General features: G+C 36.2%; 1 protein-coding gene and 1 non-coding gene across 2 annotated transcripts in view; both read left to right on the forward strand.

Annotated features, from left to right (window-relative positions):
- FGF14 (fibroblast growth factor 14) overlaps positions 1 to 26,231 on the forward strand; it is a 552,631-nt gene that overhangs the window by 216,287 nt on the left and 310,113 nt on the right. The gene's annotated exons all lie outside the window — the stretch shown is intronic.
- LOC139007766 (U6 spliceosomal RNA) lies at positions 4,062 to 4,167 on the forward strand. The gene has a single exon (XR_011470929.1). It is a non-coding gene; the product is annotated as a U6 spliceosomal RNA (small nuclear RNA).

Consider the following 26,231-nt stretch of genomic DNA (forward strand, 5'->3'; position numbering starts at 1 on the left):
CAGAGCTTTCACTCTTCCTTACTGCCTTATTTCTTGACTTGTCATAGTCAAGGGAGGCAAGAGGAAGCGGGAGTAATGGGGCAAGTATGACCACAAAGCATGGAGGGAGAGTGTGACTTGGAAGATTAGAGGTGAGAATGGTAGACACATGAAGAAGCCAGTGTACAAGTAGCTCTATGTAAGCGAAATAATGGAACAATTTGAATTGTATTGTTAATTACTTACATTGTAGCCTGTCTTCCATATAGGTATTATCTTCCACACTTCATACCACAGTATTTACTGCTGCTATTAGAAAAACAAGGAAACATTAAGCTTTAGAGAACATAGACTATAAGGATGCCGTAAGACAATAGACCATCCAGCCACATCGACCTTTTACTGATGAGCCCTGTGAGGTTCATTGATGTTCAAGGACTTGTCTACCGTCACCCAGAAGGTTGATTCAGGACTAGAACAAATTTCTCCATTCCCTGGTCACTCACTGATCTTTCCATCATCCTATGCTGCTTAATCCAGGGCAGCTTTTCCCTTTAATTCACATTCTAAGATGTACCAGTGCTTACATCTCAATGAGACCAGTTCTTTTACGTGTGTAACTCTGATGATTTTTGTCTCTGACTCAGTTTTCAAACTTCTTTTTAGTAAAGTAAGAGGCCTATGCTTTTTATCATGACTAAACAGAGGCAGTAGACAGGTGCCCGTGATTTTCCGTTATCCCCAGTGAAGGAAAGAGGAGCAAACACAGCAGAGTAGGGCTCCCTTTATTTCTCCATCCCTTAACTTGATTTTCAAGGCCTTTCCTGATGGGACCTGGCCTGCTTTTCCCTTCTTATCTCCATCTATTTACCTTGTGCTGCCAGGCAATTTGACATTCCATCCACCCCCATCATTCCCCTCTCCCTCTATCTATCAATCAAATTGAAAGTCTCCTTTTAAACACATTTCAAATCTAATGTCCTTCTGGAGCATGGCTCTCCCACCTGACACTGACATGCGTTGCATTTTGAGTTTCTGTATTAATGTTTCCCACAGGGTTCTCTGCAGAACACAGTGTTGGGGAGATGCTTTACAATGTAGGGTGCACTTTGGCCTGAGCATGGAGTCAGGGTCTGCAATGTCTCTCTTGCAGAGTTCCACAGGTAGTTGAATAATAAAGGCTTTAAGAAGTGCTATGATGAAAGTCGTGTTTGAATTGCTTTGCCTTATCCTTTCTTAAACTTATTTGCCATCTGTATTAGTGTTCTTTTGAGGTGAACCATTAGGCTATATATAGATGTATAAGAGGAAATTTATTGTGGGAAATGGCTCATGCAATTGAAGACTGAGAAATCTCACCATATACTGTCTGCAAGCTGGAGAAGCAGGAAAGCAGTGGTATAAATCAGTCTGAAACTGAAGGTCTGAGAACCAAGAGAGGCAATGGTGTGGGGCTGGGGAAGGGGAGAGGTTGGGTAGGTGGAGCCCTGGTATAAGTCCTAGAGTTCAAATGCCTAAGAACCAGGAACTCTGATGTCCCAATGGTAGGAGAAGAAGGATGTCCCAACTCAGAGAGAGAGAGAGCGGGGGGGGGGGGGGGGGGGGGGAGATTCTCCCTTCCTTTTTCTATTTGTTCTATTTAGGGCCTGCAATGGATTAGATCAGGGGTCCTCAAACTTTTTAAAAAGGGGGCCAGTTCACTGTCCCTCAGACCATTGGAGGGCCGGACTATAGTTTTAAAAAAAACTATGAACAAATTCCTATGCACACTGCACATATCTTATTTTGAAGTAAAAAAACAAAACGGGAACAAATACAATATTTGTATTTGCATGTGGCCCGCGGGCCGTAGTTTGAGGACCCCTGAATTAGATGATGCAGCCCATATTGGTAAGAACAGAATGCTTTGCTCTGTCTCCTGACTCAAATGCTAATCTCTTCTGGAAACATCCTCAAACAGACACCCCAAAATAATGTTTTATCAGCTCTCTGGGCATCTTTTTTTAAAAAAATATATTTTATTGAGTTTTTACAGAGAGGAAGGGAGAGCGATAGTTAGAAACATCGATGAGAGAGAAACATCGATCAGCTGCCTCCTGCACACTCCCTACTGGGATGTGCCCGCAGCAAAGGTACATGCCCTTGACCGGAATCGAACCTGGGACCCTTGAGTTCACAGGCTGACGCTCTATCCACTGAGCCAAACCTTTTAGGGCTATCTGGGCATCTCTTAGCCCAGTCAAATTGATAGTTAAAATTAATCATCATTGTGTCTATTTTTTAAAAATGATACCTATTAGTAGTCAAAGAAAATGAGTGTTTCTTAGAATCCACCATAGGAGACATTATTTTATACCAATACATCTTTAAAACATATATTTGGAAATCATTTATTTAAAATAATGACATGATACTTTAGACATTTCTTTTTGGACCAAATTACATTTTTATAATCAGTGAGATAATCTAGTAAAGCATTGAGCACATATCCTGATCCATAATAGCTACTTAATAAATTTGAGAAATTTTTGATAATAAGCTACACTTTTCTGTATCTCCATGATCAATTTATTCACATCCTAATATATATAAAAGTGTGTTTGTGCATGTGTGACACTACTGTGCCTTTAAGGTATATGTCTGTCAGTGCACACAAAGAGCCTCACCATCTAGATTTCAATTTCGAATCTATTCCAAATAACCAATACGTGTTTATTTGTTCAAAGTATTGTCATGAAAATAGAATGTATAGCATGTCGAGCAAATTATGCCTTATGAAACTTTTCTCTAAAACTCTATTCCTAACACAAGCTTGAGCCCCCACTCTATATGTTATTATGATTCTTTCATTTTTCATTGAAAAATTATAATTACATTGAAAAACTATATAATATAAAATTCAGATAAAAATTCTTCTTGTTTATAATCAGTACGAGAATTAAATTTTATATTTTTCCTGTAAAAATAATTTATTACTCTATCAAATTCTCCCTTTGAAGTTTTAAAATGATTTGTTTTTCCCTCAAAATTAAGTTGACCTTATGTATAAGATTTTAGAAAGTAACTGAACAGAAGATAAATGAGCTTTTTACATAGAGTAAAACTTTCATTTTTGATTCAGGGACCATTAACACATTATCCATTTTAGCCTTGGAGGCTCTATGCTTGGAAAAACATTTCAGTTCAGATTTATTAAATAAAGATTTTACTAAAAGTCACATACCTTCCAGGTATGGCAAAATTGCTGCATGTTGGGCACTTGCCAAATTTTGAAGAATAATTATTACTTATATTGTGTATGTGCCACAGCAATTCTCTAAAGGCGTGGTCTAGCATACATAATAGACTAACACATGCACAGTTTCTTCACTATTCAACAAGAGAAGCAGTTTTGGCACACAAAATCTTCCTACTGGGTGAGCACAAAGTCACTGACAGAAAGCTAAATTCAGTGAAGTTTGCCTTCTTCTTAGTCTTTTCAGCCTCTTTCCAACCCCTGCACTTTCAGGGAACCATGCAGATGAGCCCCCCTCAGTGCCAAGACTCTAGGATACTGTGCTGGAATATTTATATTTTAAAAGTCTTAAGTAGGTAGACCAATGATCATTACAAAAGAGTGATATTTTTGATAATGAGAAGTGATTTTTAAAAGCTGTCCTGTTGGTAATCTTTCAAATTAATGCATTGTCATAGTACTTACCACATATTATGGTGGTAATGAAATGTCTGTTTAGTAATGAAATGTCTGTGTATTTGTCTTTCTCCATTTGTCACAAAAGTTCCTTGAAAGCAGGCCCTGTCTTATTTATTTATATATATATAACACACCCTAACCCAGTGGTTCCCAAACTTATTTGGCCTACTGCACCCTTTCCAGAAAAAATATTACTCAGCCCCTGGAAATCAATTTTTTAAAAAATTTTAATAGCAGTTACTCATCGCCCCCAAATGCACCTGTGGCCATCACCGCCCCCTTGGATCGCTGCAGCGCCTACCAGGGGGCGGTAGCGCCCACTTTGGGAATCACTGCCCTAACCAGTGGACCTACTGAATAAATAGCTTGCACAATAAGTATATGCATAGTGCTCACTTCGGCAGCACATATACTAAAATTGGAATGATATAGAGAAGATTAGCATGGCCCTGCGCAAGGATCACGCACAAATTCATGAAGCATTCCATATTTTTTAAAAAAATAAGTATATACATATATACATTGGGTCAGTCTCATCACTCTGATTGTTATTTTATCCATCTGCTATTAAAGAGTCTTGACTGGACATGAGTACATTTTTTTCCAATAGATACTTGCCTAAGCGTGATCTAAAATAATTCAACAAAACAGGGTCACTAAGTTGATACCATAATTCATTCTAGGGAGTTGCTATGGTGCTATTTATTTGTCAGTTCAGCTTTGGTTCGTATGCACCACTGGTGACACTTTTGATGTCAGAGTTCAAGCCACAACCACTGGCAAAAGCTAAAATGAAGCCAAGGATTGATAATTAAGTTTCAGCAGCACATTGGACTGTGTTCTTTCCCTTCATGGCTGCTGTTATTTTATGTGACGTTCTTCGCTGCATTTGCACAGTCCATTTTCATTAATGCTCTTCATGAATGAGTCAGACCATTAGGACTGGCTTGGAAAAATATTTCATTCTTCTAATGTGAAGCACATGCCCTTGCTTGGTGAAGTTGAACACAGGCAGTGATTTGCAGGATTTTTATTATCGTACTGGTATAAGCAACATGGTGTGGTTGAAAGAGCAGTGGCCTGGGAGGTGAGAAGGTTAGAATGGAGTTCTGATTTTGCCACTAAATGCTGTACTGATGTAAATTACTTCTCCTTGTTGGGCCTCCATTTTCTCACTTATAAAGAGCTCAGTAAAGGTATTTTCTAGCTACAATATTTATTCTTTTATAATTCTGTCATAGAGGCAGTCTCTAAAGTATTTGTTGGATGAATTAGGGAATTAATGAAATATTGCTGTATTTGTGTCCTCTAGGCCAGTGGTCGGCAAACTCATTAGTCAACAGAGCCAAATATCAACATACAACGATTGAAATTTCTTTTGAGAGCCAAATTTTTTAAACTTAAACTATATAGGTAGGTACATTGTTATTAACTTAATTAGGGTACTCCTAAGCTGGCCTTTGCTAAAAACGTCCTCAACCTGATTGAGGTACGTTCGCTGAGGTCGACCCCTTCCAACTCTCCCATCCACACTCGTCTTGTATACTTGTTTCGTCTATCTCCTTTCTGAAAACCGACTTCTGCGCATGGGCGACGAAGTTTCAATCACACTGTACGTGCGCGCCCGCATGTGGTATTTTGTGGAAGAGCCACACTCAAGGGGCCAAAGAGCCACATGTGGCTTGCAAGCTGTGGTTTGCCAACCACTGCTCTAGGCCATAGCAAGCATAGAAAAGGGTCCACCTTTCTGAATGAGTCAATGGACATGTAGTGCTCTCATGCCATATTTATGTTTATTTTAGAATTAATATGACTTTTGTGCTCAGCCCACAAAATGCCTGGGCAACCACCAAAATCAACACTCACCTTCGTTAGGTAGTTAATTCTTCAAAGCCCTATCAAGAGCTATTTAATCAATCTAAGCTACCATGTACTGCATATAAATTACACATTTCACTGTAAAGGGTAAAATGAAACAGAAAAAAAAACCACTCTCTTTCCCCATTGACATTGACAGTCAATGTGAAGTAACTTTGGATAAGCAACCAGGATGTTTTATGACTCACAAAAAACGCAACAAGACTTGGAGGGTATGAGAGTTCTTGAGTAATTGATTTCAGTAATTTGCTTTGCTTATCAGAGTGCTAGGTTGTACTTACTGTTTCATGATATACTCACTGTTTTTTCCTAATGCAGAATCTTTGGAGTCTAAGTAGAACATTATTAGAAAATAAATAGGAATGCTTTTTGCAAGGATGTTTTCTGGTTTGTTTCTTTTACTCTAAATGGATTTCATATCTCTTGTACTCAAGTAAAATTATGTTTATATACTTCTCTAAATACTCTCTTTCCCTTTTGGCAGGATTTCTTGTTCCAAAATGCATTAGCGTAACCAATACAAGGGTTAATTTTATTAATGTACCAATGACTCCAGAGGTGGTTTGTAGCCTTATTTAGCTCTTGGGAGAAGGTATATCACTTCTGCAATTCATGAGTATCATGAAAAAACTACAGTGGCTCTGAAGTATAAAGAATGTTATTAAGAGTTATAAATGATCTACTGAAGAGTATTTATTTTGAATATACATGGGTCATATTATTTAAAATATTTTTAAAATGAAAAATAAGAAAATCCAACTAAAATTGACTTAAATATAAATAAGTCTGGAGGTACAGAAGTTCTAAACTTGGTAAATTCACTAGTTCAATGACATTTAACTAGGATCTATTTTTTTATTTTTCCACTCTGCCACAATGGCGGTCACTACCGTTTTCCCACCATTTTTGCCTCATGATGGTAAGATGGCTGCAGCAGGTCCAGATGTCACCCAGCAATGTCCAAAGCACTACCCGCCCCACTACAATCCCAGTTGAACTTATATAATGCGTTGGCCAGAATTGTATCTCTTGCATATTCCTAAATCAGTCATTGTCAAGGAAAAACAATGATCAGGTTGTCTTACCTTAATTAGGGTTCACATAGTAGCACTAGTGAGGGTTCCTTCTCCTCTGGTGGTACAATTCATACTTCTACCCACAATACCTTGAACATAATTGAGGTTCTGTTAGAATTGAAGAAATGAAATAATGGCTGTTGGCAACCAAGATCATTTGTCACACTAGTCAAATAACATAAAATCTGAAAATGTTAATTCTGGAATTTTTGTATCATGTGTTTATTGGAGAGTTACTTGATAATCCATATTCATTTTACTTAAAATAGATGATAGATCGATGTTACCAATGCTCATCAAAATGGTTTAATTTTTCTGATTTAGCTATTTTTAGAATCTGTGTTTTTTTATATTTGTGTGATGCTCATTTAGATGAGAATTGTTTGAAATACTTTTACTTTTGATGTTGGTTCCTTAAGCTTTGAGTTGCATGATATCAAGAATAGAGGGCAAACTGTGATGAATTGCGAATTGTACTCAAATTAGAAAGTATTATTAGAATTTGTTGAAGAATGCTGCACTTACAAATACATGTGGCTTAGCTAGGATACTTAGATGGCCAGAGAATAGTGGAAATGGAAATTGGTATCATCCCATATTGGTCATCCACTGATCATAAAAGGCAATATTTATCATTTCATCTAAGGGTATTCAAATTGTGCTTCAAGAAATAGTATAATTCTGAAGAGATGCTTTAGAGATTCTGCTATTACTACATTTTAATTTATTTTGAAGCATATCTTAAAAATCTACTGAAAACTATAATAAATATCACACTAATATCAAATAGTATCCTATTTTAACATATTGGAGCTTACCAACTTGTGCTAATACTGAAATCATTTTGGGGGGCAAAACTCTTAAAAATGACTTCAAATATTGCCAGGGCTGACCAGCAGACCCTGAGCGACGGATGAATAGATTACTCTGACACACATTTCTGTGAAAGAGAGGCTAAGGGGCTGTTTTGCTTTAGGAGCAAATAGCCTAGATTGCCTGCCTCCTTAGGCTTTTATTGTAACAACAGCTTGAACTAAAATTAACCTCTAGTTACAATCATCAGGATAAGTATCCTTGAGAAAACACATGCTTCTACAAGGTTGGGTCTTAAAGACTGAACATAGAGATTCTAGCAAAACACCGGACTTATTTGTAAAAGTCACAGTAGGGGCTGCTGCCTTTAGCAACGTCCCTCCAGAGGCCCCTGACCTTTTGGAGAATCCTCCTTATGGAATTCCAACCAAGTCCCATGCTTCCCCACAAGACATAACAGCATATAATTGATTTTCTGATAGGCTGTGGTTAATGTTGCTCTCACTTACCTTGACTTAGGCTTACCCATGTTATATGTGTAATATGGCACAATTGCTACTATAGTATATGTATAAGTTGCTGAATCAAATGCTGGACAAGCCTTAGCACTTAGTGTCATAGTCCATGTACACATTATGAGATCATTGTAATTTAGATGGCCGGGTGCATATTTATGGTTTTAGAGACTTGTCTTTTTTCTTTATGATGATTTATTAGTCTACTAGGGATTCTGTAACACATGCCATAGACTTAGTGGTTTAAATAACCAAGATTAATTTTTTCCACAGTTTTGGTGGCTGAAAGTCTCAGAATCTAACATAGTTGGATTCTGGTGAGGGTCCTCTTCTTGGCTTGCAGAGCTAGCTGATTGCTGACTTCTCACTGTGAGCGCACATGGCAAGGATAGATAGATAGATAGATAGATAGATAGATAGATAGATAGATAGAGAGAAAGAGAGAACACATGTTAGCTCTCTGGCGTTCCTCTTTGTAAAGACACTAATCTCATCATGATAGCATCACCCTCATGACTTCATCTAGCTCTAATTGCCTCCCAAAGGCCTTGAACTACTGTAACATTGGAGGTTATGGCTTCAATATATAAAATTTGGGGTGACACAAACATTCAGTTCCATAGCAGATGATAAAGAATTATATCAAATGATACTATAATTATTCAATTTATAGATTAAAATTTTCCTATTAGTCTTCTCAGAGGCTACTGGATCAGTATAATAGAAGACTATTCTGTTTACAAGGCAAACTCTTTGAAAAAAAAGCTATTACAATTTACAACTACCTGAATGATTCAGGATTTTTCAATTCTCTACAGCTAAGATACAAGACAGAAATAAACTGGAGAGATAGAAGGAAGACTAAGTATTTAAAATTTTTTTGTAAATATGGACCCTTTTCACATTTGTTTTATCAATAGCTATCATAAGATGTATAGATGTCATACGTTTATAGTAAAAATGCCGCTTTCATCATTTTACATATCATAACAAACAAACAAAACCAGTTCAAGGCAGAAAAATATGTATTCTCATGTAATCAACTGTTTTAAAAAGAAACCATGGAGAATGATGGATGCAATAGAACCCACCAGAGACTAAGTTGTGACATAATACATTCATATTATTTTATTCCTTAATTGTAAGTTGCATGATGCATGATGTTTGGGTTTTAAGACTTGAGGGCATTTCTATGATAATTTATAACACTTACACTTTGCAGGAAACTATTTAATAATAAACATTGCTGTCTTAGAGAACCTAGATAATACTATGAAATTTATAAACTCAGAGGCTGCAGGTGTGACAGCCAAGACGGAGCTGGTATTGACCTAATGCTCTGGAAGGAATCAAGCTACCCCCTGCCAGCTGGATTTTCCATGGGCATCTCTGCTGTCTATCAGAAGTCCTCATGTCTCATTCTTCTCCTTGCTGTGGGACTGTTTAGGGAAATTAGGTACTAAGTCCTGCCTCCGCTTGTTTTTCCAGAATCTTCCTAAACTTCACCATAACATGAATACTTAGACTTTCCCTCCACATGAAATCCATTGCACCCAAAAGAGAATCAATTTTTGTCATGCTTTTTGGGGATGGGAATCTCTTAAACACAGTTTCTTTGGGGTTTAAAAATAATTTTGAAGTCAATATGACTATATCAAGTTAGTAGAAACATGGGTTAAAGTTCAACTATTTACTTAAAATTGGTTTTCAGATCCAGAAACTACTGGGCCTGTATAAGCTGCTTTTTATCTCTTCAGTGGGTCAGTTTCTTATAATACTAATGTGTAAAATGAAAAACAAGAGTGTTGTTGTTTTTTTCTTGAGGGAAGTGGCTTGGTTATATTTTAGTAGATGGTCATGATAGGTTTCAAAATGTTTGCCATGCCCTCTCTGTTTCCTTGAAGGTTTGTTGATGTTAAATACATATAGAGATATAAATATAGAGTAGATACATACATTTACATATAAATTACTAATATATTAACATATATTGTTTATATATAATGCATCATTATTAACATTATAGATGTGTGTGTGTATATATATATATATATATATATATATATATATAGCCTGGTGTGTGTGTGTGTGTGTGTGTGTGATATTTGTGTATTAAATGGCAAATATCAAAGTCTTTGTAGGAAGAGTAATAGTACTTCTGTCACATAGCAGCAGGTTGCGCCCCTCTCCTCATACCTCTGAAATTCATCAATACCAAGAAATCCTATAGGACAAAGCATTTGAAAGTATTTGGTGGAAGAAACTCTACCCTGGGGCTGTGATTTGTAGACAAGCTGTTTCAGAATAAGCATACTTAGTTCTATGTGGATGCGTGTCAATGGGAGGATAACTGTGTACCTGTATCATAATCAACATTTCCTGTGGACCTGTCCCTATTATAGAAATGAGCCATGGTGGAATCTCAGGTTGGCATCAGGAGGGAAGTGACAAAATCTGGAGTGCAAAAAGGAACAGGGTTTGAGTAGAGGAAAACGTTTTCACAGGGTATAAGGTTTGTTGCTTGTGGCATGGAAAATTAAAACAATGCTGTTTTAGAAGGAAACATCAGAGGGGACTAAACTGAGCAATTCTATGAAAATCTCTAACTCATTTATAACCTTGAAAATTGGTGTTGTAGATAAATTTCAATAAGATGAAGGCAATCTATATTGGAGACATTCTCGAATTAGCAATTTGAAACATAACGGGGGGGAAATCTTGATATAAAAGTCATAGAAACTACCAACCTGCTATTTTTATGCAATTCATTGAGGCATTTTTTTTCATCATTGAATTCACATCATTATGACCATTTACCTTGCTATCCTTTTTCTACCTTAAAAACATCTCAGCAAACTTTGTGCTCAGTTTGTTCTGTTTTTATTTCTAGTAGAATAATTAGTTCTAGAATATTCTTCTTCCCTGTAGAATACCCCAAAGTAATAGGAGGCATCAAACCTTACCATAGTTATTAGTATTTGTGAGGCACCCAGGGTGACAAGATTTGGGAGCATTTGCCTTTTCTGGGGAAGATGTTTTTCTTACTTTTTTTTTTTTTTAAATGAGTAAAACAATTGGTGAAGAATGAAAGTATCCTACAAGTCTGACTCAAGCATGTTATTGTGTGAAGATAAGCAACCAAATCATATCCTATTTTTACCATAGTGCTGCATTTGCTAAGAAGATATTCAATGTATACCTGATAGTTACAAGATTTAGAATCGGTTTTGTGAACTGTGCTGATTTTAGGCGAGAATTACTCCAAAGATTCTAAGTGTGGTTTAAACAACTATAAATAGTTTTGCCAAATTATGGCATTTTTGCCATGTTGCTGTTAACAGTATTTTTATGTTAGCTTATTCTTTGATAATAATTTAACTTCCATAACTTTGTACGTCTAAAATTTTATGAACCAGAAATATTTCTTATTCTCCTCATATATGAATTTTTTGGGGTGGGGGTGGGGGTTGGGAGAGGGGGAGAGAACAGAAAAAAAAATGGTTCATGGTTAAATGTGGGTATATTTTGATTTTTCTTTTTCACATTTAAAGAAAACATGCAATATCTACATATCTTCATTCAGACACTATTCTAAATAATGGAATTTTGTCATTTTCAAAACCCCTTTCCGCAGAAAACAGCCTTATTTGTGCCCTCTAGTGGTAGATGCATAAATTTTTTCAGTAAGTTAGAGAACTCTGACTTTTTCTTTCAGTACATAATGATTCAGCATCTAAATAATTGAATAATGTTACCCATACACACACTTAGAGAAAAAAATCTTATGTAATTGAGTTTGATATATTTTCAAAATGCATCAAAATTATGTATTGAAAAAATAAACCACCATTTAGCTAGAGAAAGATCTTAATTCACAAAAGTATATTTTCTCATGATTTTTATGGTTCATTTGTTCAGCAAAATTCTGTGATTCTTTGAGTAAAAGTTAGCACATTTTCCAAATGCATGTTTTCTTCTAAGAATTCACTTTATGAAAAACTCTTCTAAGTTGTTGCATTAATCCATAACCTGTGTCTTATTTTTGTATTGATGATTATCTTGAAAGAACTGCATGGAAAAGAAAACTTTCTTGTTTCACATAGCAAGAGTGGACTCTCTTAGAAATTTTCTATCTATATAGAAGTAGATACTGGCATCATGGCTCTGCTAAACTTCTACTATATTGATACCCTGTTCTTTTTCCTCTCCCTGAAATTGCCGCTGCCTTCATCTGAAACATCCATTTTCTTACATGCCCAAACTGATTATAGGAATGGACTCTTTATTCAAACCAAGCCAGTAAGAATCCTCTCCTAGGGTTTTTGAAACTAGAACTGAGAAAGGGCGCTAGTGTATGTCTAGTATAGGAGACACTAAAACATACGGAAACAATGGTGGCCATATTAATTGCTAAATTTTAGTAACAGATGGTAAGTCAAAGATATATTCCTGATTTCTACTTCTACTGGGATCCAGCTATCTGCCCTTTTCATATCCCTATAACTTTTGTTCCTGTTTTTAATCTATCCTTGGATTTTATAATCCAATAAAATCTTCGTTGTGCTTAGGTAAATTTAAATTCAAATTTGGTTTCTATCACTTTTCACCAAACTAATATAATACTACAGGATATACTGTCAAATTTTTCTTCTCAAATTTTCTCTCATACCATTTTATAGATTGAGCAAAGAGAGAAATTGGAGGCATAGTTTCTGCTAAAGTAGCAGGCAGTGACCCTCACAAAATTATGATGTGTTGCATGTTCATTACAGAGGTTTATGAAGTCCAATTTCTGCCTCTTCACTCCTAATTAAAAGCACCCCAACCCTCTTATTTAAATAGCGATAGTATTATTGCTTTCTCACTCTCCCTTACTAAGACTATGCAATACTAAATTACAAGCACACTGGAGTTCGTTTGTTATAATATGTTACCTCTTCCAGCTAATTTTTAAGCCTTTTATTTTTAAAATTGTGGAATGGTAAACTTTGTCTTTTTTTCCCCAAGTAATTTTGGAAAGGAGAGGAGGAAAAGTATAAAAATATTTGGGTTGGTTGAGGGCATACTTCTTTTACCTCTGAACTGATCCAACAATAAGTATGTGTCTAGTACATAGAACATTGATAAGTTTTAGTGAAACATATTAGCAATGTTTATTGTGTATATATGCCAGATGATATATAATCATTTTATTTATAATAAGTTTTAGTTTTTACAACTTTGCAAGGCCTCCATTATTATCCTTATTATAAAAGAGCAAAGTTAGAGAGTTTGCCCAAGATCATACAGCTAATAAGAAGCTGAACTGTTTATAAATATTTCTACTCTGTCACAGTTTTCTACCAAAGCATCAAACCTGGATAAGTGATCAGTTCAGAGGATCTTAAGGATTTTGGCCTAAAGCTACCACCTTAAAACTGATGTTGCTTAAGATATGCATATAATAAAATTTGTGTGAAAATTTCACTCCGCTAAATTCAGTACAAGACAGTGACAGTAGATTGAAACAATTACGCTTATGAGACATTCTTGGAAGGTATGCCATGCTTACCTACGGCTCAGTTGTTAGCAGGCTACCAGGCTGAGAGACTGATGGGTGAATTAGTTCCAATAGCTGGCCAGTTCTGAGCACCAACCTGCTGTGGAAACATTTGTGACACAGAGACTTCCCAGTCTTTCCTCCTGTAACTGACTGCTTTGGGTCGTCTTACTGCTCTGCCCAAGTACCCTCTGACTCTGTAAATTAAGAGTCTGTTCTTGGTTCGATCCTTTCATAGTTAACTAGGATTCTTTTGCCTCCCCTTAACAGTAATCAAGCAGTCATCCATGGGGCAGAGCTTCTGGGACATACCAGGTAATGATGGGGACAACTTCTCTGGATTAGCCATATAACCTTACCATTTTTCAATGACTTTACTAAGCATTTAACATATTTTATCTCTAATCTTCACACTAACTCTACCAGGTAGGTGTTTTTTCCCATTTTATAGATGAGGAAACTGAGACTCATAGGAGTTACAAGCTTTTGAACTTCTCTAAGTTCCAGTTGGAAAAACCAAGATTCACACTCAGGTGTGTTGACCTCGGGGACTTCCTATCTTGATAGTAGTATCTGCCTTTGCCTTCAAAAAAGGCCACAGGGGTTATTTGAGTGCATTACACAGATGGAAAGGGAATTAATTATACAGAGTACAGGGCAATGAGAACCATGATTTTTGTCTTACAATGTATGTAGTGATAAATAATTAAAAAGCATGTGGTATACAGTAAGATTGTGAGTTTTAAATTTGATCCTGGATCCTGGAACAATTACAAAGTAAGAATTTAAAAATTAAAAAGTGCTTTAGTTGTATAAAAACACCACCAATTACAGTCATTCATGTAAGCTGCTTACCATTTGTGAACAGTTCCTATGGTTCACAATAACTATGCTTCATATAGTGTCACAAGCCATTCTTGGATTTATACTCCTGATTTCTAGAAATTAGTTTCCATTTCAGTAAGTCCCACTACTCCATTCAGGGACAAATGTCTTCTCCTTGGTCCTGCTCAGGCCACTAGAGGGCTGCCTCAGGTAATGAAACACTAGAGGGTTTGATGCCTCAGAAAGTACCCAGCCCTCCACCTTTGACCACTCCTGCTGTTGCCACACTGGTGTTGTATGTCAGGCACCTGGCTCTCCACTGTTTTTGCCAAGTGAACATGTAGGTTCTGAATTCCCACATTGCAACTAGCAATGAGAAACTATGGAGATGTCTTGTGATAATGAGGACAGGTTTTGTTTTATCATGTCTCCTTTCTCACCTTTGGACTCTCCTCCATGTGGCAAGGGACAGTTCACTTTCCCCCATAATGACATCTCAATAATACTTCATTGTCTGGGTCAATCTGAAATATGAATCCCAGGTTAAGTACTTTTTGTCCTTGTTACCCTAGCTTAAAGCCAATCTCCTGTGTTAACATGTCTTATTCCAGAACTCACATCTTTCATTGACTGACAACGAGACCATCCATTCCTTTCAAAGTCTCAACCCACCTGATGGGTGGTACCCAGCCTATGGCCCTAACAAGACAATAACATCATAGTAAAATATGTGTTCAGTTTTCAAGGTTTATATCATCAGACTTGAAGGATACTGATGTATGATGACTATGCAATTCATTCACTAAATCAAGATATTTGAGAGTGAATAAGGAGCTATTAACAACTATGTCAGGAGAGTGAACAACAACTGGTATGTACGCATCCTCCTACAAATTTGGGATGTTGACAGTCCAGAACAAGTGGGGTTACACCCAACGTAAGTCAATTTCTTCCCAAGAACTTATCCAGGACACACCAAGCCTATGAACAAATACTTTGGTTGCATATTATTTATTATAATGCAGTAGTCTAAATTCTAGACATCTGTGAGCATGCAGCCTCCATATATTCTTGCTCAAATAATTTGTTTATCCAGAGTGTGTCTCTAGAGGATATGATGACAGTTTGTGAAGATAGAAAACACTGTTTAGTCATAAATTTTGACTTTTAACCTTTGTCATTTATCTAGATTTGGTTGCCAAGAGAGATAGAAGTCTGAAATGAGGCTGCTTCAACATAATTACATTGCGATAATCAGAAAAACAGTGTAAAAATTTAGTTTATTTAAGAGTGTCAGATAGACAGTGGGTGCTGGAGGAATGATCACGCGGCTGTATACAGCTCAGAGAAGCAGTGGCACCATGCTAGCATCCGTTATTTTGTTTTTATCAGGAATAAGCCAAATATATATGAGCTAGTTAAGGTAATAATCACGGGAAAGGATATGTTACTTTTTTTGGCTTTTTCCCCCTAACTGGACACAATAAATTTTTCATATTAATATTAGTCATTTTTATTGGATTATTTCATGTGCTCAATCTCAGTTTATTTTTCTTTCTTACTCAAAATGTATTTATTTAATCTGTGGGCTGCTTTAAAGCTAGGCTTGCTGTCTGTGTTGATCCTAGGAGAACTACTTCCAGCAGAACCATTCTGGTTGCTATAGTGCTTTTTGAAATTAAAGTTTTTTGGATAAGAGGGCTCATTTTTAAAGCAATGTAGTGGGTGTATTGGAGTTGACTATATTCTGTGTGTGTGTATGTGTGTGGGGTTGTTGGTTAATAAATGAGGCAGATTAGTTAGTGTAACAATCATGAGATCAAACTTGTAATGAGACTACCTGATTTCAGCCTTCAGCTCTGCCACTTAATGTGATCTTGGACATGATATTTGAACTTTCTGTAATTCAGTTTCCACATCTATAAAATAGAGGTAATGATGATTATAATAATTTCTACTTAATAGGGTTGCTGTTAGGATTGCATGATCTAATAAGTGCATAATAAATAAGTTGCATTCCAGATATTAGTACTATTTTTATTGTTAGGATGTAAACTGGTATGTAATGGAGTATTAAAAGACTCTTGTTGGCTAGAGATATGGGTCGTAATGTGATATATTTCCCTTTTGGAGATTTTACTTCTTTCAGGGAACACAGCTCTGCAAAGCAAATGCATTGAGATCCATTGAAATAAGAGGAAAAGAACTAGAGCAAAAGTCTTATTTAAAATTCCACTGGGATTGAACTTCAAATTCCACATATAGAGAAGTACTGTTTCCAGGCAGTTTTGTAAATATCATAGATTTCATTATGGAACTGCCATCCCAAATCCTACTATCTTACCCATTTTTATATTACCCTTTATGCTAGTCTTAATAAAAAAAAAACACCCCAACCAGTTAAAGAATTTTTTAATGAAAATTAAGAATATAGCTCAGATCAAGTTCTGTTGTAATTGCTTTCCTGCAAACCTGCTATTTGTCTATATGACATGTAGAAACTAAATGCCATTGAGCTTTTTCATAGTGCAAGTGGTCTTAGTTTTAGATAAGTGGCTTGATACCAGATCTCTGTTGAATCTGATAGAAGCAAAGATTCTAAGAGGAAACAATTGTCATACTTTTTTAGCCTGTGTAGAAACAGTTTCTAAGAAATTCCTTCTGTGATTGTTAGTTCAGAGAAACTTGGCCCATGGATTCATTGAAATGGTTTGCATTTTAGAATTTAGATATATCTAGGAAATAGTTGTACCAATGGAGGTTTTTTCCATTTGATTTAATGGAACAGAGTGCGGAATATCAGAGGGAAGGCGGAGGGTGGGTGGGTGGAAGACCTTGTCAACCAAAGACCTTGTATGTATATATACATAACCCATGGACACGGCCAATTAGGTGGTGAAAGCCCGGGGCAGGGAGCTGGGATGGGCTGGAGGGGTTAATGGGAGAAAAAAGGGGACATATGTAATAATTCAACATTAAAGGTTAAAAAAGATAAAAAATAAAAAGCCTTAATTTAAACAACTTTGTAAAAAGATAACCACAAATCATAAATTTTGACTTCCATTTCAGTCATTATTAAGGAACATTCTTGACTTTATCTTGTTGCGTTTCAGCATGGTTCCCCAAACAGCCACTATTAATTAGACCAACTTGTCATTGGAGAGGAAACCTCTTTGCCAGGTTACACTGTGAGTTTGTCCTCACAATTTCTACGCCAAGGTGATTAAGACTGTTAACTCTGTCATGTGCAAAGGCATAAATCATAAGACAGGTTAAATAATATTTGATGCCCTTGATTACTTTAATTACTAAGTTCCTTGGGAGTAATATATGTGTGCCTGTGTGCATATGCCAGTCATAGGGACTGCTTTTCTGTCTACTTTACTTGATTATCTGGACGTGGCAGATATATGTTTGTGTCATTTTCTTGAGCACATTCAAGAAAATTTCACAGGTCTGGTCAAGTGATGTTGGCTGGGGATCTTCTTTCCCACTGGAAAGAGTGAGGTGGCATGGAAAACAGGACTGAAATAATCCAGAGCTTGATTCATTCATTGCTTTTATTTTTTGATGCTTCAGATATTTGCTAATTGTATATTTTTCAGAAAGAAATTAAAGAAAGCATGTTGTGTTCACTATCCCATAATTGATAGTAAGGAAACATGTAAACAGTCCACTCCCTCTGCACTGTGCCAGGCTATTCTGTGTTCATGACATACAGAAGTTAAACACGTGCTTTTTTAATGAGGCCCAATAAAGCTGTTAACTAATTAAGCCTGTCTCTTTTAAGTCAAGTGTTGGTTAACAATTAATTGGTCAAGAAATGATGGGACTATTTTAACTAAATTTTCAACTTAGTGAATCATGATTGATAGATTAGAATTATTTTTTTCTCTCTTTTGGGGAAATGCTACTTTCTCAATTTCTAAAGTCTCTTACTTTATATATTTTTCTCTATAGAAGAGTAATATATACCATATATTGTCACATATAGTCTTCCATAGTATAGTGGATATACACTGAGTGGCCAGATGATTATGACCAGCCAGATTATTATGACCACCCCATCAGTACTTCATTGACACTTCCAAAAATACTGAATATTGAAAACTTCCTAAGCAAATACTCTCAAGGTTTTATTATAATTATTATTATTATTATTTGCATAATTAATTCACTTCATTGTTCTGATGGGGTAGTCATAATAATCTGGCCGGTCATAATAATCTGGCCACTCAGTGTGTGTGTGTGTGTGTATATATATATTATATACTTTAATATGTATATAAGAAAACTGATTTGGCATGGTCTAAATTATAGTCCACTTTAGTAAGACCTTGTAAATCTGATTCTTTTTTTTTTCTTTGAAGTGTAAACAAACTTTTCTATACATACTTGACTAACTAGGAGAAACAATTCCAAACTGGTCATGTTATTCTAAATTTTATATAATAATTTTGAACAAAGAGCTATTTGGAATAGTTTATCAGATTAAAAGCAGTGCAGCTATAGAATCACAAATAAAAACAATTACTTAAAAATAAAACTCACATTAAAATAGTATGGTACTATGCTTGTGGGAAATTGTTGATGAAAATAAATGTGTTGAGGGTAAAAGCGAATGGTCAGCAATGCATTTCAATGTAATTGTAGGACATGGAATATGAAAGGCCTTCTCTTTTGATGGTTTTGATAGCAGATGCTTCAAAGCTCCCTGCTGACTATGTTTTCAGGGACAAATGCAACTGCTCAAATGGAAATGTATTTGGGTCAACAAAACACCTGAAAGTCTTTTCAAACAGTTTTACAAAACATTTCATTGGTCATTTTTAAATTCAAATAAAGGCAAGTAATGCTATTTTTAGTAAAAAATAAACCATCTTGGGGGACAGAAAATAACTTATATCTCTTAAATAAAGTCCTAGAGTTTTTGTATCTACATCTGTTCATCATCACCTTTGATTTGGATCTCAGATTGAGTTCATCAGGCTTCAAATTTAATAGCTCTATATTTAAAAATAGTCTTTGTAAGGTCACCTATCTATCTATCTATCTATCTATCTATCTATCTATCTATCATCTATCTGATACCTATCTAGTACAGTATATATATATAATTTATATATCTAGCATCTATCTAATTTATTTAATCTACCTATCTATTTAGTTACTATTTTCTGCTAATATACACATCAACTGTTCTTAAATACACCAATATGTAATGTTTTGTGTGTATATGTTTTAAATTTATTAAAGTAGTATTGTGCTATAAATTTTTGTCTTTTTTTTTCATGTTCTGTTTTGAAAGTCTTATCATGTTGCTGCTCTCTGCCGCCTACTGTTCTAAAGTGGGCTTCCAGTATATTCTACTGTTCTTCCAGAATATTCTACTGTTCTATCTACAAGTTCCTATTACCACATAAAAGGCCATGGTAAACATTTTCATTCATGTCTCTGATGAAATTTGTGAGAATATATCTGGGATATATATCCAGGGGTAAGATTGCTATATCTTAAGGCCAAAAAAAAAAAAAATTCTTAATTTCATAAATCCTGCTAATTTTACATCCAGAATTTATATACACACATACATAAAAATTCTTGATGCCTGGTATTTTTATTAACAGTTGATAATATTGAACTTTCTAAAGTCTATCATTTTGATGGTTCCAATGTATTATTTTATTATTTTCTTGTTGTAATATATGTTTCTGTGACTACTAGTGAGGCTAAGAATTTAATTCTGTCTTAAATACTGGAAGAAAGACAAAATAAGATGTAGGATTACAATATGTTTGAAGATCAGAAAAAACAGCAACACATAAATTAGCAATCTGTGGCCTAAATACTATAGGAATTTGGAGTCTGAGATTAATGTGTATTGTAGTATTTGACCAAGGTTTCATTTAGAAATTGGGATCTGGATATTGTGATGGTTTTGAGAAAAGAATCTAATATAGGCCAGATAACATAAGCAAGATCATGAGAGTGGGAATGAACTGACCATATGTCTGAGAAGGTGAGCAGACCAGACAGGGAAGAGCAATTCTTGCATTCTACTGAAATGAGTCTTTCTGATTGATTATGGATTGTGATTGTGGTTAATAATGAAAGTTGTATTGGATACAAATGACATAATTTTAATTTATTATTTATGTTTATTAAACTTCTACAATAAGCACAACACTATGCTGCACAAAACCTCAGTTCATGTTCTCAAGCAGCCTCAGTTCTTGGCAGAGATGGTCAGGTCACCAATAGTAGGGATCGAGTCATGGGCAACAAGAGCACAGATCTCTAGGCCATGGGAGTCAGAGGAGCTTTCCTAGAGGTAGTTATGTCAAACTACATATCTTGAAGGTGGTATGTTATGATAAGTTGTATCAAACTACAGATCTTTAGAGCAGAACCCAGAGCCAGAATGGTTAGTATCCAGTGGCTGATGGAGACACTCATACATCAACAGGTATTATGAGCCAACATTTTCTTTCTACCTATAACAATTCAATGACAAGTTTTCACAAGTGAAGTGTTTTACCTATCACTCTTTGAGAGGTAGAGCTCCAATTCTAAATAAGCATCCATAACAGAATGATCCATAACAATGGCTATCTGTAGGATGAGGAATTGTGACTTTCTTATACTTTTCTAACATTTTTACAATGAGAATGTAATATTTTCATAATATGAATGCATACATAACAAGAAAAGTTGATAAAGCTTTGCTGTTTTTAGAAAAAAGAAATCAATTGACTAATAAACTAGAGAACTAGCATGACAACCTTGGCAAGTAAATTATTAGGAATGCAATATGGGGTAAGTTTGATCAAGATTATATATTAAACAATAATATCTGAGAGTTTAGTTTACCAAAAGAAGAAGCAGTCAACAGTTTAAAATTTTAAAAAGAGGTAAACTGAAAACAGTCGCAACATCTGATGGAAAATATTGCTATTTTTTTCTACTTTGAATTATTGGGATTTTATGTAGTTTGCTAAACTTCAAAAAGATAACCTGGACAAGCTGAGGCATGTTCTGAATACTAAAGTAATAGAATAGTATTTCTAAGAGTAAAGAGTAAAGGAATTATTATTTTTAAATATATAGAGAAAAAGAGGCTAAAGGTAATATTATTACCATCATAATCTTCTTTGGCTAAAATGGATGCCAAAAGATTTTTTTTTATGAACACATATAAATACAGAAAATAAAAAAGGACAAAAGGTAAATATTGGAAAGCTTGGATTGGTGTAAGGTATGTGCTAGCCCTGCAACTCTTGGATAAGAAGAGGCAAGAATCTTTCTAGCAGATCAGAGGATTGGACAGGTGACCAACTCAGAGTGCTTCTAGATGCGATTGTATACTGGTCTGTTCTACGCAAAAGAGGAGTCTGATTTCCTTTTTGCTTTAAATCTTTTCGATTTCAACTAACAATTATTAGTATAGAAAATTACCTTCTCCCATAATTTAATAGATAAATATTCCATTGTTTTCTACTTTTGCTATAACAGAACCCCAATATGGCTCTACCTCAACATTATTTCCATCTTGGTGGTCAAAATTAATTTTATTTAAAAAAACTCCACCTAATTTTCCACTCTATCAATTACTTTTACCTAGACCATCTTTTGTCCCAGATCTTCATTTCACAGCCTACAGTAATTTTTCAGGTTTCTTTTTTAGTAACCCAGTTAATACTTTCAATTTTAATTTTTAGTGATTGTTAATACTACTGTCTGTTCTTCCCTCTTTTTTATGATGCATACCTTGTTCCCTAGAATTTACCTGAGGTGAACAGCTCTCATTCTTGCTTTTCATGTCACCATTTTTTCTTATCCCTACCCCACTGCTATTCCTTGGATTTTGGAGAATTCGGCCAGAGAGTATCTTTTATCCACATGCAAGTCTGCCTAACTTTGAAGGTACTTTGTGTCCTGGAGAAATGTTGAATGATCATAAACAGAGCAGTATTTCTATTGACTAAGGTCACTTATGGGTATGTTTTTAGGTCCATGAACACTTCTACTTTAAATTATTTAATTCACACAAATGACTGTTGTTATTGTTATTGTTTCATGCCTTTTATGTGCTCAGACTTGCAGGAGCTCTTTAAAAATAAATCTAACACCAAGTCTCAGTATGCAAAGAGTTTAAAATCTGGTTGGGGGTGGGGACGGGGAATGAGACTTATCAAAAACCACTGACATCAGCTGCATGTAGTTCAAAAACTCCTTAAAAATGTGGAGTGATAAGAACACAGAAAAGTAATGGGGGTGGAGGAAAAATAGGGCTTTGAAAGCTCAGATTGTTTGAATTTGAAAAAGAGCAAAGCTTTGATCATCTGGGTTTAAAAAAATTATTATCATTTCCTTCTTTACTTCTTGATGTGCTGAATATCGGTGTCTCTCAAGAAAAATCAATTTTTACTTAATCTTCCTCTCTGGGCTAAATTCCTGTATCAGCTGCATTATATGCATTTTAATGAATCGCTCTAATGCTTTTCTCTAGTCTTTTTCTTAAACAAAAGTTCATTTTCTACCTTTATTTTATTATTGATTAACTTTTCATTCTTCCTCCTGCCATCTTTGTAATTTTACTTAGCAAAGTGCTTAAAAGGAAAATGCAGCTTCTTCTCAATCTAGTAGCAGGCATGGTCGGCTGCATATGACCTAGAAAACTGTTACAGACCTGATTTTTTGATCTTCAACAAGTCCTTTAATCTTCCTGTTCTTTGGTTTCAGTATACTTATTGGTAAGCTACTTGACATGGAGGTATCTTCTTAATTAGTTTATTTTTACCAGACTTGCCCATTCTACTTCCCCTCCCCTCCCCTCCCCTCCCCTCCCCTCTCCTCCCCTCCCCTCTCCTCCCCTCCCCTCCCCTCTCCTCCCTCCTTCCCTCCCTCCCTCCCTCCCTCCCTCCCTCCTTCCCTTCCTTCCTTCCTTCCTTCCTTCCTTCCTTCCTTCCTTCCTTCCATTTCTTTATATCTTTATTTCTTTTTTCATCTTTCTTCTTCCTTCTCCTCCTCCTTCTTCACCTTCATCATCATCATCTTCTGTATATACATTTAAAAAAAATGCTGCAGACTTTAGAACCAAATCCCAATCACTTGGTGGCATGAAGCATTCTGGTCAAGTGAATTTTATGGGTGACTCAGCATCATTTGATGGGTAGTAGGGTAGATTCTGGAGTCAAGGAATCTGAGTTTGAACTCTTGCTGCCTCTATAGACTTGAGCAATTTAATTAAACTTTCTCTTTATCTTATGTAAAATTGAAAAAATATATTAATACCTATCTCACAGAATTATTTGGTGGTCAGATCCACTAATAAATATGAAATATTTAAAAGCGATCTTGGGGCATTTAAGTGATTAATCCATACTTGCTGTTATTATTATTAAAAATGTTTAATTCAAAATAATTTAATAGTCTTTCCAAAGCCAAGTTGCTCATCTCTTGCCAGAGGGGATATAACTAAAACTATTGTCACCAAAATGCTTATAAAAAGTTACTTTGATTTTCAGCATGCTATCTAAAAATAGTCAAGGTTCATAAGGACTGAAAAATATGCATTGGATTTAACAATAAAGTGAAGGCTGGAAATCTTGAAGGGAAGTCGGTTAAAAGGTAAAAGTGGCTTTTTCTAGTGACTATATGGAAAGATTTACCACATAAGGTGAAATACTTCTGCTATCATCATATCTGTAAAAGTGGAGAAAGTGGGAATCGAAGATGGCGGCATAGGTAAACACCGGAGACTGCAGCCACAAACAGCCACTTCAAAAATACAACTAAAAGACGGAACGGACATCAACCAGAACCACAGGAAGGCTGGCTGAGGAGAGACTCTTCAACTAGAAGGAAAAACAACAGCATTACGAGGCTCAGAAGAGGCGCAGTGTGGAAAATTTAAAGGTAATGGTGGTGCGCGCGCAAAGCGGGCTGGTGGCTGAGGGCGCGGTTGTCATTTTCAATCAAGAGGGAGTCTCAGACTCTGGGCTACAGATCCGGGCGAGTCTCTAGGGACCCAGACTCAAACGGGAGAAGCAGGACTGTATGGCTACGGTCCCTCCGAGGTTTGCAGCGGTTGCTGGGACAGAGAGGCAGAGCCCCTGGGGATGGACTGAGAGCAGCCATAGCTGCTCCCTCCACCCGCCCTGTTGATCCCGCCCCGCCCTAGCCCTGCGCAGAGCCATTTGCCGGATAGCCTCAGGCAAAGGCTAGATTAGCACCTCCCCAGAGGACTGAAGTTTTCCCACAGCTGATTCCCACAGCCAGTCGGCCTGGTGGTCAAATCCCTCTAGTATTAACTACAACAATTAAGGCTTAATGAGAACAAGACTGTGCACAAAGACCACAAGGGGTGCACCAAGAAAGCATAAAAGATGCGGAGACAAAAAAACATGACAGAAATGGAGGATATGGAGCTAAAAATCGCAATTTTGAGGGCTTGCAATAAACTTGAGCAGAGCCTCACGAAAACTAATGAGACCCTTGATGCTACGATAAAGAAATTAGAAAGTAAGCATACACGGACTGAAATAAAGAATATTATACCCAATAGCAGACCAGAGGAGCACAAGAATCAAACCAAAGATTTGAAAGCAAAAAACACCCAACTGGAAAAGCAAAATGAAAAAAGAATCCGAAAGTGTGAAGATAGTGTAAGGAGCCTCTGGGACAGCTTCAAGCAGACTAATATCAGAATAATAGGAGTGCCAGAAGATGAGAGACAGCAAGATATTGAAAACCTATTTGAAGAAATAATGGCAGAAAACTTCCCCCACCTGGTGAAAGAAATGGACTTACAGGTCCAAGAAGCGCAGAGAACCCCAAACAAAAGGAATCCAAAGAGGACCACACCAAGACACATCATCATTAAAATGCCAAGAGCAAAAGACAAAGAGAGAATCTTAAAAGCAGCAAGAGAAAGAGACTCAATTACCTACAAGGGAATACCCATACGACTGTCAGCTGATTTCTCAACAGAAACTTTGCAGACCAGAAGGGAATGGCAAGAAATATTCAAAGTGCTGAATACCAAGAACCTACAACCAAGAGTACTTTATCCAGCAAAGCTATCATTCAGAATTGAAGGTCAGATAAAGAGCTTCCCAGATAAGGAAAAGCTAAAGGAGTTCATCACCACTAAACCAGTATTATACGAAATGCTGAAAGGTATCCTTTAAGAAGAGGAAGAAGAAAAAGGTAAAGATACAAATTGTGAACAACAAACATGCATCTATCAACAAGTGAATCTAAGAATCAAGTGAATAAATAATCTGATGTACAGAATGAACTGGTGATTATAATGAATCAGGGACATAGAAAGGGAATGGACTGACTATTCTTGGGGGGGAAAGGGGAATGGGAGATGCGGGAAGAGACTGGACAAAAATCGTGCACCTATGGATGAGGACAGTGGGTGGGGAGTGAGGGCGGAGGGTGGGGCAGGAACTGGGAGGAGGGGAGTTATGGGGGGGGGGAAGAGGAACAAATGTAATCTGAACAATAAAGATTTAATTAAAAAAAAAAAGTGGAGAAAGTGGGTGTGGACAGACGAGATCTAGGGGCTTACTGTCAGAATTATCCAAGAGAAAAGGTCAAGGGAAGGGATGTGGTGAGACTTTCAAGAGAATGAAGGAAGTTTGAAGAGCCATAATGGATAATAGGAGTGAACACCAACCAGGATCAGCAGTCCTGTTATTCATTCGTGGGCTGATGTAAAGATAACACCCTGATTGATATACTTTTGGGAAAGTAGAAAACTTAAGAATACGTAAGAAGTCCTCAGTGTGTTGGATGAGATTTTGCTTGGGTGAGCTTGTGATTGAAATAAATTGCTTTTTAATCTGTTGCTTTTAAATGCAAACATATCCCAGGAGAAAACTCACGACTTTAATCTAGCT

This window comes from Myotis yumanensis, unplaced genomic scaffold (assembly GCF_028538775.1).
Source record: "Myotis yumanensis isolate MYYU_CA2020_CCGP unplaced genomic scaffold, mMyoYum1.0.hap1 SCAF_3, whole genome shotgun sequence".
In the NCBI taxonomy this organism is placed as follows: domain Eukaryota; kingdom Metazoa; phylum Chordata; class Mammalia; order Chiroptera; family Vespertilionidae; genus Myotis; species Myotis yumanensis.